The sequence below is a fragment of the Gorilla gorilla genome, chromosome 1, assembly GCF_029281585.2.
Source record: "Gorilla gorilla gorilla isolate KB3781 chromosome 1, NHGRI_mGorGor1-v2.1_pri, whole genome shotgun sequence".
NCBI classification, from domain to species: domain Eukaryota; kingdom Metazoa; phylum Chordata; class Mammalia; order Primates; family Hominidae; genus Gorilla; species Gorilla gorilla.
Genome location: NC_073224.2, coordinates 128,477,304 through 128,491,205, shown reverse-complemented (window position 1 = coordinate 128,491,205; position 13,902 = coordinate 128,477,304). Strand labels below are relative to the sequence as shown.

Here is a 13,902-nt window from a genome sequence, read left to right as displayed (position 1 = left end):
CCAGGCTGGAGTGCAATGGCGCAATCTCGGCTCACCACAACCTCTGCCTCCCAGGTTCAGGCGATTCTCCTGCCTCAGCCTCCCGAGTAGGTGGGATTACAGGCATGCGCCACCACACCCAGTTAACTTTTTTGTATTTTTAGTAGAGACGGGGTTTCTCCATGTTGGTCAAGCTGGTCTCGAACTCCCGACCTCAGGTGCTCTGCCCGACTTGGCCTCCCAAAGTGCTAGGATTACAGGCGTGAGCCACCACGCCCGGCCAGAATCAAGGCCTTTTTAAAACTTCAGTGTCTTGTCTTTACCCTTCATGGTGCCTAGAAAAGCTCTGGCTCATAGAAGGTGTTCAGTGAATGATTGTTTCATTAGTGAAGAAATTCCCTTTGGAAATTTCATAGGAAACTTACCCTCTCCAACCGTTCACCTGTGCATTATTCCAGCTCCCAAGGAGGCAGAAGAAACTGGGGTAATCACAATGGTCAACAGCAGCAAAGGCAGCACTTTCTGATTTACTTGACTGCTATGGATGCCACCTCTCTCCACGCCTCAGTTTAATATGTGTAAGTTTGGTCAGTATCTCATTCAAGAACATTGCATTTACTCTGGTACTTAAAGATGAAAAATCAACATTTACAAAGCAGATCCATTGTCAACCTAAATGACAAACAAAGAGAGTCTCTATAAAAGAAAAGAATATTTATTTGGGAATAGAGCATTGCATAGGAATATGCCTGCCTTAGTAATGCATGTATTCAGGGAGGTAGAGGAAGACAAAGGTTTTTAGCAGAAAAAAGTGGAGAATTACCTAATTGTTTTGAAATAATTATCCTTGGCTATTTATAGCCAATAACAAGGGTGATGCCAGTCCAAGGTTGGACAGGCAGTTGCTGGGCAGATGTCTTTGCAGAAGTCTTTTTTGTGTAAGGTTGTAATGGCTTTTGTAGGAGGTTGTGGCTTTTGCAATCTTTTGTGATAGCTTTTGTTACCCGGCATACAAGCATGAGAATGCTCTCTTCAGGGCCTTCCCTAGCTCTATTTATCAGGGCTTTCTTGTTAGTGATTCCATTTTGATTCTGACAACTTTCATGAACATTATCTCATTTAATCTCACAGTCATTCCATGACTCTATCCCCATTTTGTGAATGAAGTAACTGAGGTCTGGAGAGGTCAACTAACTGGTCAAGGTCATAGAACTTGAAAATGTTCATTGTCTTGGGTCTCTAATACTGGGGCTGACCATTCTCCCAGGCAATGTTGAGTGAGTTGGCCCAGGTGAGTCGGCTCCTCTGCAACTGTGTCTCCTCAACTAGTTTGAACAACACAGGCCTGTGAGCCAGTCCCATAAAGTGGCTAGGGGTTCCCTTCTCCCCATTTCCCCTCAGCAACAGGAGGACTTGTCCGTGTGCCTTCAGACACCACACAGTAAATCAACTGCCACATTAATTCTGGACCATCAGTATTTTGCCCCAGGAGAAAGTCAGAGGCAAGCACACTAATATCTCATTGATATTTTCAATTGCCAAAGGGGAAGTGAGATGAATCTAATCCCATCTGTCAAGGTGGAGAAGGGCTGATTCGAAAGCAGCATAGATTACTTTAAGGAGATAACAGTTTATCACTCTCTGGACAAGGGAATATGAAATGAGGACTAACCTCCTTTATGAGTTGGTAAAAACATTGATCAGCAAAGACAATGTCTGGGGAAATGAACAGCAAGTTCTCTGGCCCTTTTTCCACTTTTCCTTTCCCCGAGACTTTATGTTATATATACACACTCACACAAACAGGACAGAATCCACCTCCTCCTCCTCAAGAAATAGTTAACATTTATTGAGGATTAATTATTGCCAGGCTCTGTACTCCATGTTTTATATTTACTATCCAGAAGCCTTAATTGTTAAACGAGGTAAGTGTTATTATTAGAACCTTTGTACAGATGTGGAAACTGAGGTGTATAGAGGTTGACTTGCCCGAGGTTACCCAGCTAGTGAAGGATGAAATCAGATGCAGTCCAGCCAACCCTTGGCCTGCTGTCAGTCACACACAGTACACGTAGATCAATCAGCCTGGAAAGCCGCCTAGACAGCCCTGCTTCACTCTATCCTTGGTCAGCACCTTAGGGAGCCCTGCTGACCCCAAGAGGATGTGCCTTTTACGGGTTGTAGAGGCTGAACCACAGCTGAGGGGCTGGAATGAGTGGGGGCCTCAGACAGGGTGTCTGGAGAGCTGAGGCTCAAAGAAGGGTGGAGGGGTGCTGAAGCTGAAGGCCGTGGGTCTTGCCAGCAAGGGGGGCTCAGTGAGCCGAGGTGCCTCTCAGTTACTTCCGTGTGTGAATTTCCGGTGGAGGACAGTGATGGGCTCTGGGCCCTCAGAGACTGGGACATCCAGCGTGTCCAGCCACAGTGCAGGCTGCCCTGGCTGCTGAGAGTCTCAGAAAATGCCACGGTCATGGGTTAGGAAGGCCTGGGGACCACAACAATGTGACTTCAAAAACCCAAGAAGGAATGTGCACACCTGAGATGCTCAGAATGCGTGTGTCAGTGTTCAGTTCTGACTCCTTGCTTCAGCCAGGGACAGAAGCACCTTCTACAGTAAAGAACCACAAGAGAGGGCTTTGCTGCCAGCCTCAGCCAGGGACACTTGGCAGCCAAAGCAAAGGTCACTCCAGGGCTGCAGATTTCAGCCTCTGTGGCCAGAAACAAGCTTCCCAATTAATAATACTCTGGATTGGACAGAGATGGCTGCTCTGTCTCAGGTGTGTTTGCCGTTGATCCCTGTGATTGATGCTGATAACATTAAGAGTCTGTCAGGGTGATATTTCATGAATGTCTCATGTGGTGGGATGATACAGTCGGGAAATGCAATTCCCTAGCTCAGGCAGAATCAGAGATGACCCAAAGTGCTGATGGAAAGGCCCAGGCCCTTTCCAGCCTCTGGCAGGGTAGGGAAAGCAGGTGAGGTGGGGGCTTGGGAGGGGCTGGGCTGACCTAGAGCTGTAACAGGGGTCTCTCATGAAGGGCTATGAAGAGAAACAGTATGTGAGAGAGGCAAGAAGCTTTTCTCTGGGTTTCCTCATGTAGAATGATTCCATCTGTGTAGGCCATGAAGGAGTCCAGGGAAGTTCACCCCAAAATGTTGAAACCACCTTTGCAAAGATTATGACAGTGAGAGAAGCCTGGCATGGCTGACTCTATCTTGCTTCTAGCCTCACAGGCTGGCTGTTCTGTCTCATTCCTGGGCATAGGCCAAGCTAATCTTGGGAGGGATTTATGGTTTAACTTTGAAGCCAGGATCATAATTGTCCCTCCCTAAAACTGATCCCTTTCTTGTTCAGGAACTGAAACTGCCTTTGTAAGACTAATGAAAGGCCACAAAATTAGGATTATGGAAGGGGCCTGAATTCTGATAAGATATAGGCATAGCTTGCCTTTCTGTCATCGTTTATTGCACTGGCACTCACAAGATTTGTAACTTCCCCAATTGGTCCCGTAGATAACATCACTATTGTAGAACCTCAGATTGGTCTTTTGAGATCTTTTTCAGACTTTGGTATTCTGGTGACTGACTCCACCCAGATCCCATGACTCATGACTCAGCTGGTCCTGTGGCTCTTACCCAGTCTGACACAGCACCAGAGGACCGTTTTCCACACTCCTATCTATGATTTCATCCCCAACCAATCAGCACCACCCATTCCCTAGCCCCCTGCCCACCAAATTAATATCCATAAAAACCCTAACCTCTGAGTTCTCAGAGAAACTGATTGGAGTAATAAACTCCTGTCTTCTGTGTGGCTAGCCTTATGTTAATTAAACTCTTTCTTAGGGCAGTACTGCTGTCAGTGAATCAGCTTTATCTGTGTAGTGGGCAAGAAGGACCCACTGGGTGACTACAATATGGCACTTTGGTATGTTGGTTATTTTAAGTTAGAGGCCTTTGATGCTGGAAGAAGCTTTACTCTGATATCTCCTTATCTACCACAAGACTGGATCTGCCAAAGAGAACACAATTGCCTTCCATTCCCTTCCTGAAATCTCATTATCTATGGCAGAAAAGAAGACTGGGGAATGTAATACACAGTATTACACAGTAATGTAACATACTACACAGTATTTACACAAAACATGTAACACAGAATGTACTACACAGTATTTTCACAAAACAATATCTGTCTCTCCAACTCATTCAAATTCTAAAGAGTCATTTACACGTTAATTTGTGTCTTCTATGCCCATTCATTCTCCCTAAGAATCATTTTCTACTCCTCAAAAGAATTACCAACATTCTCCATCTCCCACTCCCCTATGAGGAAGGGTGTATAAGTTTCTGTCTGGATCTCATTAGATGACTGTGTGATTGTGCTTCTATGATCCCTACCCCACATGTTAAATGAATTTTGTATGCCTTTTTCTTTTATCAATCTGCCTTTTGTTAGGGTATTTTCATTGGACCTTCAGAAGGCAAAGGGGGAGCTTTCCTTCTTTGACCCTACAGCTATTAGACTTGATTGAGTAAGACAAACAATAATGAAAGTAAATAAGAAGAAAAACATTCATCCTGCTGTCTCCAGAGTTTGAAATGTCTGCCTCAAACTTTGATTTCTATCTACCAAAAATTCATGCATTAATCATAAGGCCGATCTCAAAAGTGAATTTTTTTTTTTTTTTTTTTTGAGATGGAGCCTCACTCTGTTGCCTAGGCTGGAGTGCAGTGGCACAATCTCGGCTCACTGCAACCTCTGCCTCCTGGGTTCAAGCAATTCTCCTGCCTCAGCCTCCCAAGTAGCTGGGACTACAGGCACGTGCCACCAAGCCTGGCTAATTTTTATATTTTTAGTACAGACGGGGTTTCACCATATTGGCCAGGCTGGTCTCAAACTCCTGACCTCAAGTGATCCACCCACCTCTGCCTCCCAAAGTGCTGGGATTACAGGTGTGAGCCACCGCGCCTGGACATGAAAAGTTTTTTGAATTCCCCCATTAGAAATGATCTTCACCCTGACTCCCATAACACTTTGTACATTACTGTAAAAGCGTAATATTCAAACATTTACAATATACCTCCTTCAAATATAAAATGGACATATGCCAAAGACTTAGCAACTCATGAAGGAGGGAACCAATAATGTAGTTAAGCTAATTCAAAGAGCATTTTGAGGAAATGAATACTTATGGTAATTTAAAAGGAAATGTTAAAATTTCTAGGTTAAAAATAAAACTTGCCATTGCATATATGGTCAAATGATTTTTGACAAGGGTGCCAAGACCATTCCATGGGGAAAACACAGTCTTTTCAACAAATCGTGTTGGGAAAACTAGATATCCATGTTCAAAAGAATGAACCCTTACCTTACCTTCCACCATATACAAAAATTAACTCAAAATGGATCAAAGACTTAAGCATAAGAGCTAAAATTATAAAATTCTTAGAAGAAAACATAGGGAAAAAGGTCCATGGTATTATATTTGACAATGACTTTTTTTTTTTTTTTTTGAGACAAGATTTCACTCTGTCACCCTGGCTGGAGTTCAATGCAGTGGCACAATCTCAGCTCACTGCAACCTCCACCTTTCAGGCTCAAGCAATCCCCCTACCTCAGCCCCTAAGTAGCTGAGACTATAGGCATGCACCACCACGCACAGCTAATTTTTGTATTTTTGTACAGGGTTTCGCCATGTTGCCCAGGCTGGTCTTGAACTCCTGAGCTCAAGCTATTCACCTGCCTCAGCCTCCCAAAGTGTTGGGATTACAGGTGTGAGCCACTGTGCCCAGCCCTGACCCCCACATTTTTAAACAAAGCTTCTCTTCCATAATCAATTGCAAATCAGAAGATCTTTGAATCTATCTGCAGCCTGCAAGCCCCCTATTCAAGACATCCCACCCTTTTAAACTTAAGCCAATGTGTAACCTCCTGGCAATCAATTTTGCAATTTATGATTTTGCCTGTAGCTTCTGCTGTTCTGAAATTTATTCCTGCCTCTAAAAATCCTTGCTGGCAAGCCACTGGGGAGGCTAGGTTTTGAGCACCTAGCTGTCTGGTCTTCCTTACTTAGTGCTCTGCAATAAACACCTTCCTTTCTATCACCACAAAATCCTGGGTGTGGGTATCTGGTTTTACTGTGTTGGGTGAGCAGACCTCAGTTTGGTTCTGTTACAAGTCCCTGCTCCATCCCACTTGCTACAACATGAATGAAACTTGAGGATGTTATGCAAAATGAAATAAGCCAGTCACAAAAAGACAAATACTGTATGATTCCACTTATATGAGGTACTTATGATAGACAAAGTCATCAAGACAGAAGGTATGATGGTTGCCAGGGGTTGAGGGAAGACAAAATAGGGAGTTATTGTTTAATGGGTGAGAAGTTTCAGTTTTGCAAGATGAAAAGTGTTCTGGAGATGGATGGTGGTGATAGTTGCATGACATAAATGTGCTTAATACCACTGAACTGTTCTTAATTCCACTGAAACATGGTTAAGATGGCCCGGGTGCAGTGGCTCATGCCTGTAATCCTAACACTTTGGAACGCCAAGGCGGGCAGATCACCTGAGATCAGGAGTTCGAGACCAGCCTGACCAATATGGCGAAACCCAGTCTCCACTAAAAATACAAAAATTAGCGGGGTGTGGTGGTGCGCACCTGTAATTCAAGCCACTTGGGAGGCTGAGGCAGGAGAATTTTCTGAATCCAGGATGCAGAGGTTGCAGTGTACTGAGATCGCACCACTGCACTCCAGCCTGAGCAACAGAGCAAGACTCCATCTCAAAAAAAAAAAAAGGTTAAGATGGTAAACTTTGTACCAATTAAAAAACAAAGCTGGCTAACACCCTACAGGGCAATTAAAACATCATAATCTTTGGTGTTATCTTTTTTATTAGATAGAAATTATTTATACTTACTGGATAAGATCTGTAAGTTAACACATATCTTTACAGAGTCTGAGCCCTTAATGAATAATAAATAGCCAAGTCACAGGGAGATACTTTCCCTGAGGTAATTAAGCAATCCTTGGGTAGGCTTGTGAAGAAATGCCCAGAATGACGTTGGAAGGACATGCTGTTCTCTCTTGGCCTTATTTCCAAGGTTTGGACTCAAAGTATTATTTTTTAACATCACAGAAATTTTTTATGCCCTGGTCTCTTGAGGGTAGAGACTGTGTCTTTTTCATCTTTGCCCCTTTCCACATGCTCTGGTTTGTAGAACAGAATTGAAGAAGGAGCCATGTGCTAGATAGAGCGGGTTGGGAGCAGCAGACCTGCCTGCTCATTGTTTCTGTGACCTTGACCCATCCTGTAGTTTCCCCACGCCTCACTATTCTCATCCATCAACGATGAGATTGCACCTAAATCCTGGGTGCTGTGCTGGGCCTGGGGATGCTGTCTAATCCCTGGGTTTCCTTCTAGTTTGCTCTAATCACCCATATGAAAAAGAAGCTACTCAAGGCAAACACATAAATGAAACGGATAATGAATGAATAGTATTTTTTCTTGCTTTCTTTGGAAGAGGCATCCTGGATTCTACATGAAGCCTGCAGCCCTGACTCCTGGGCTGGGAGGTGGGCGAGGACTTGTATTTTGTAGCTCTGCTAGAGAGGGAACAGCTGTCCACCGGTGGCAGGACTGACGCCTCCCAGAATACAGGGGCTTTGGATCAGCAGGCGTCAGAGGGAAAGGAAACTGGCATCCGAGTCTGCCTTTGAGAAAGGAGCAAATTACTATCTTATTATAAATTCATGATCCACTCATTGCTGTTTTCAATTAATTTCTTGACAAATCTGGCTGTTCCTTTTCTTATTTTCCTTAGGACAGGAGGTGTCCTGGTGATCAGCTGGAGCTCTGGGGAGCTGTTGCTGAAATTAACTTGAGTGCTTTGGAGAGAGATTTACATGGCAGAGTGGAGCCAGGGCTGCTCCTTTGGCAGGCACTGCTGTGCCACTGTGGAGGCGCCCCTGCTTTTCCCATGCTTTGCAGTGTCTTTAAAGGCCTTTGGAGCCATGCCCAGGCTCAGCCCCATCCTGGTGTTCCCCTGTGTCCGTTTTGCCACTGCCCGGCTACTTCACTTGGCCATGGGCCTTACCAGCTTGCAGACAAACCCGTCCATCTACGCCTCCCAGCACAGCTTGGCCCACTTGCAAGCACTTACAGAGGGTTTCAGAAGGAACATGTCTGCCATCTGTGTTTGGAGACTGTGTCCCAGACTTTTGAGCTCACATTAGTCATGGCCACAGACGGGACTGGAGTCCTGCCCACTGGAGTCCCAAAGGTCTCTGGTGTTTGTTTTCCACTCTGCGTGCCTGGGTTGGGGGATGGCAGGGGGATACAGGTTGTTGGAGTACCTCCCAGCCGGGCCGTTTCCTTGGTTCCCTGGGGCTGCCTTGCTTCCTCTCTAGATCATCAGTCTCAGCAGAGGAAATCAAAAATCTCCTCCTCCCCCCGCAACCATCTTTTGCTGACTGCTAAGCATCCCTGCTCTGAAACCATAACCACCATAAAAGCAATAGGCTTGTCTTCTCTGTTCTAAGCATGTACTATTCAGGTGATTTAGGGGGAGTAAACAGGCCCAGAGAAATTAAATAATTTGTCTAAGGGTACCAGCTAATTAGGATCTGAGCTCAGTTCTAAATGACTCCATCACTCATGCTCTTTTTTAGTCCCCTTTATAATTATTTTAAAATAACATTTAATTAATTTTCTGTTATGAAAGGAGCACATGCTCAAACAAAAAACTTAGAAAATATAAAAATGTATGAAGACAAAACAAAATAACCCCCAATATTAGCAATGCCAACTTGCCAAGACAAAAATGTTAACATTTTTATTTCTTTTTCTTTTCAATCTTTACTCTCTGTGTGCACACACACACACAGGCAAAGTTAAATCACATTGTATATTCTTTTTTGCTTCTAGCATTTTCCACTTAGTTATCTAATATTACTATTTCCTGATATCAACAAATGATCTTCAATCCCATGCTTAACTCTTCTGTCCAAGGCATGTTCTGCCCAATTTTGTTTTCTCCTGTGTCTGTTTGAATGCCTCCTTTCTGGCCTGCATCTTAGGGGGACACTGAAGTCTCCTTTCCAAAAGAAGTTCTATTCAGGGGGAATCTGTTATCTTGTTTAAAGCCCATCCTGGGCTGGGGAGCAAGCAGGAGAGAGAGAGAGACACCACCTATACGTGACTAGAGTGCCATTTGTAGCAGGATGCCCCAGAGGCAGCGTGGCCCTTCACCACCACAGTTATCTGGAACGAGCAGGAACTGTGTGGAGGAAGAGGCACATCCCCTTTTGAATGGCTGTGCCCTTGCAGCCACCTCAGTCCCTGCTTCCTGAAGGGAATCAGTTACTGGGCTCTGGGAGACAATTTTCAAAGTGAACTTCCACGGATGTGAAGGGAACCATTGACCTAGAAATCTGAAGGTGCTAGGTCTTATTTTGCTCAGAGCTGAAAAGAGCCACTTTAAGAGGGCAAACATTGGGGAAAAAATGAAGAATATTTTATTTTTTAGGGAAATCCTATGAGCCTATAGGAGTCATCTTAGCCCATGTGCATGGTCACATGGCCTCTGTCCAGGATGGCCAGGACGGGGTGACTTCCTTAGAAGGGACTGGCGTCTTGGGAGGCAGGCCTTTTCAGGGCTCAGCCCCAGGACTCCTTATCAAAATGTTGAAAAAAAAAGTTTATTCCATGGACCTCTAGAAATGGGGAAAGCATTGATGGGTTATAACTCAATTCTCAACACCAACAATCCATAACTCTCAAAGAAGATCTATGACTCCAAAAGGGTGACCTGAATCAGGAGGCTTATAATTGCATTGCCAAAGTGCAATGTGATCAGAGGCAAAAACATAACTAGGACCTCCCCCAAGGAGTTGAAACTCCCTTTATCCTGGGCCTGTGGTTATCTCATTGATATTTTCCACTGTAGGTGAATTATTTCATTGTAGAGTCCCCTATTTAGAAAATACATGGCATGTGTGCCAGCATTTTCCTATCCCGCACCCATGGCAGACATCACCAATCAACATTGGCATCCTCCCCACTGAGCCTAGAAGCAGCTTCAGACTCAGTCTCAACATACTTCTCCAGGCAGCCATTACGAATCAGTCAGCACTGACCTGGAATGAAATCCTTTGACATTCCTGAATTAGTTTATAGTCACAAGCAGGAATTGTATATCAAGTTCTTATTAGATAGAATACTTAGAAGGCCCTTAGGTTGGTTCATTTGCCTGTTTCCTCATAAGAATGAGGGCAGAGCTGGGCATGGTGGCTCATGCCTGTAATCCCAGCACTTTGGGAGGCTGAGATGGGAGGATTGCTTGAGGCCAGGAGTTTGAGACCAGCCTGGGCAACATGGCAAGATCCCATCTCTACAAAATATATATTAAAAAAATAAAATGAAGAATGAGGGCAGGAGGTGGCGGGAGAAGTGGAAGCAGATGGAGGAAGTTAGGTTGAAGAGAGCCAAGGATTCTTATTCTGATCCTACGATTTTCTTTCTTTCTTCACTCTGTCATCCAGGCTGGAGTGCAGTGACACTATCCCAGCTCACTGCAATCTCTGCCTCCCGGGCTCAAGTGATTCTCATGCCTCAGCCTCCCAAGTAGCTGGGATTACAGGTGTGTGCCACCATGCCTGCTAAATTTTGTATTTTTAGTAGAGAAAGAGTTGCGCCATGTTAGCCAGGCTGGTTTCAAACTCCTGGCCTCAAGCGTTCCATCCACCTTAGCCTCCCAAAGTGCTGGGTTTACAGGCATGAGCCACCATATCCGGCCCCATTTTCTTATTTAAGACTGAATGTGTTTCTCCTGACATTGCCACAGGTAGCCTCCTTTCCTGCCTGTTCCTAATCCAGCCCTGGGACTCTTCTCACCTCTTGTCAGGGTCCCCTGAAGCAGGGGCTGGGTTGCCCTTCTCCCTGAGGCAGGCAAGAGGCAGAGCCAGGTTCAAGCAATTCTAGTGCCTCAGCCTCCGAAGTAGCTGAGATTACAGGCATGTGCCACCATGCCCGGCTAAGTTTTGTATTTTTAGTAGAGGTGGGGTTTCACCATGTTGTCCAGGCTGGTCTCAAACTCCTTACCTCAGGTGAGCCACCCACCTTGGCCTCCCAAAGTGCTGGGATTACAGGAATGAGCCATTGCATCTGGCCTATTCTTTAATGAGAAGAATAGAGCAATGAAGTCCCTGAACTGGGCTGGGGTTCCCAGGGGCTTCCCAGGAGCATGTGGCTGACTTATTGTAGTGAAAAATTAGCCAGCACAGATTTATCACCCAATATATAGCTTTGGCCATCAGTATTCTCATAGCAGCTTCTGCTGATTGCCTCATTCAATCAACACAGGGTGGAGGTAATATTCCATTCACGTTGCGAGATCCTGGCTTTGTGTCCTGACGGGCCATGTGGGCAGGCTGCTCTCTGCTCTAACACTCCCTCAACACTACGTTCACACCATCCTGATTTTTTCCCCCAAGTGTTTGCACGACTCAGCCTATGCAAGGGATTATGGAGCTCAGTGGCTCTGTGGCTTCTTTTCAGGTTCTGGCAAATGACTATTTGCTTTTCCTTCTTCTTCTTTTTTTTTTTTTCTTTTTTTTTTTTGAGATGAAGTTTTGCTCTTCTTGCCCAGGCTGGAGTGCAATGGTATGATCTCAGCTCACCGCAACCTCCGCCTCCTGGGTTCAAGCGGTTCTTCTGCCTCAGCCTCCCAAGTAGCTGGGATTACAGGCATGTGCCACCATGCCCAGCTAATTTTGTATTTTTGGTAGAGATGGGGTTTTTCCTTGTTGGTCAGGCTGGTCTCGAACTCCCGACCTCAGGTGATCCGCCCATCTTGGCCTCCCAAAGTGCTGGGATTACAGGTGTGAGCCACTGCGCCCAGCCGATTATTTGCTTCTTCATGGCAACTCACAGACCATGATCCCCACTCAATCTTGTGGGTTTGTAATAGCAGCACAGAAAAGCTGTGTTGAACCTTGGCACATCTGTTAGCTTTTCCAGGTGCTCAGGAGGAGAAGGTGAACTGGCTGTGTGTAGTATGGTAAATAAAGGGGCCGGGCTACCTTTCAGAGGTTTGGCACACTGAATGACTTATGCCCTGACCAGATACCTGGGCTAGGAACTTAGCTCCATGGCCTGGATGCCTGGGACCTTGGTCCGATTTGCAAACACAATAGCTCCACAGGAAGAAGCTTTGTCACAATAGTTATTATTATAGCAACCATCCAGAGGATGCTGCATCCTAAATATCCCTCAGCAGTAGTCCAGGTAAGAAGCACACCTGACTATGTATGCTCTTCTCTGCTTCAGAACCCTTCAGGGAGCTCCACTGCCTATAAGGAAAAGTCCACATCTGGGCACTTGGGTCTCCACGAGCTACTGCCTGCTTATGGCTCCAGTCTTACCTCTCACTGCTTCTTGCATTAAACGTTTGCCCTAAACATTGAACTGGGTTCATTGTTGCATGTTCCCCTTCACCCCCAAATCAGACTTTGCTCATCCCCAGGATACCTTTCAACTTCCCCCACCTCCCCACCTGCCTAACACCACCACTCACTAACAAGGAGCTGTGCTCCGAAGCTTGTGGACAGCTGTGTCATGGAGGAGCTGCCGTGCTCTGTCCAGAGGGCTGTCTCTTGAGCACAGAGACTGAGCCTTCCCCACCTCTCTAGCCTCTAGTCCCAAGCACAGCCTGCCCCCTGGTAGCCCCTAGGAAATTTCCACCAAATGCATGCAAGGTCTTGCAGCTGCCCCACAGCTTGACATCCCACTTCCTCCTGAGCCTCCTCCTCCACTGTCTTCTATCCTCTCCTCAAAGCCCTTAACCGATGCCCCAGTTTTTCAAGGGCAGCTTCTTCAGTGTTGTTTGTTCACTCACTCAACTAACAAGGGCTGACCATGCATCGGCCTTGAGGGACTGAGGAACAAAGGTGCTCACACTCTGATGGGAGGCACACGGAAGCAGTGGCAATAAAATCTGTAGTCTTCTGTGAGAAGTTAAAGAGAAAATGCTAGAGGATCCCAGAGAAGGAAGCTACTGCTGACTGTGTGGTGGCTCCTCCCCAGCCTCGTACCCTGACTCTCACTCTTCAGCCTGCCCCAGTTCCCCTCTAAGCTACACCTTCTCCAGGAAATCGCAGCACACCCATGGCATCCACCTTTCCACTGAAGACTCCTGAGTATTCAGCCCCAACCTCTCTCTGAGGATTAGAGAAGTTAGGTAACCTGGCCAAGGCCACACAGCTAGGGGCAGCAGGGATGGCGCTCTCCTAGGACCATGCTGCACTCCTCCAAATCTGCTCTTTGCTCCCCTCCCATCCATCTCCACCTTCTGTGCCCTGCTGTGTGTCCTGGGAGGCTGATCTGTGAGGATGTCTTGGTGGCTGCCTTCGGTGGATTTGGCTAGTAACCCTCAGAGGAGTGGAGGAAAGGAGGAACATGAAACTGGGGAATTAACTCCTCTGTCATGCTCCCAGCAAGACCACCTAGGTTGGCTGTCCCTTGGCAGAAGGGGATCCTCTCAAGGGAGCTTCTCTACAAGACTCTCTCCTTCCGGTCCAGGTAGCTGTTCTCCTCCTGGTCTTCTGGCTGGGTTATGGGAGAAGCTCCTTCACTCCACTGCTACTGGCTCTAGGTTACTGCATTAGTCCTGCCTTTATCCGACACCATGCTCACACGTTTGTGAAAACACCCTCTGTGCATTATCCTAGTTTGAGTGGTTCCCTCTTTCCTGTGGGCCCGGGGCTGATGCCTGCTCCTTCTGCATGTCCTGGATTGGCAAATAGCATCAATATCTGTACAGCTCTCCAGGCCCCAGCCTTAACCATCTCCTATTCTTCTTTCTCTCTCATCCCACTCTAGGACCTGAATGCCTCTGAAGTTCACTCCTTCGGCCCCACTCCCTT

At 46.2% G+C, this 13,902-nt stretch overlaps 1 long non-coding RNA gene across 3 annotated transcripts in view; it reads left to right on the top strand.

Moving 5' to 3' along the window:
* The window catches only part of LOC129525244 (uncharacterized), a 23,879-nt gene extending 9,977 nt beyond the window's left edge, over positions 1 to 13,902 (top strand). For all 3 annotated transcript variants that reach the window (XR_008669402.2, XR_008669400.2, XR_008669398.2), the window contains exons 4-5: positions 438 to 557; positions 13,859 to 13,902. This is a non-coding gene — a long non-coding RNA (uncharacterized lncRNA). The remainder of the gene's footprint in view (positions 1 to 437; positions 558 to 13,858) is intronic.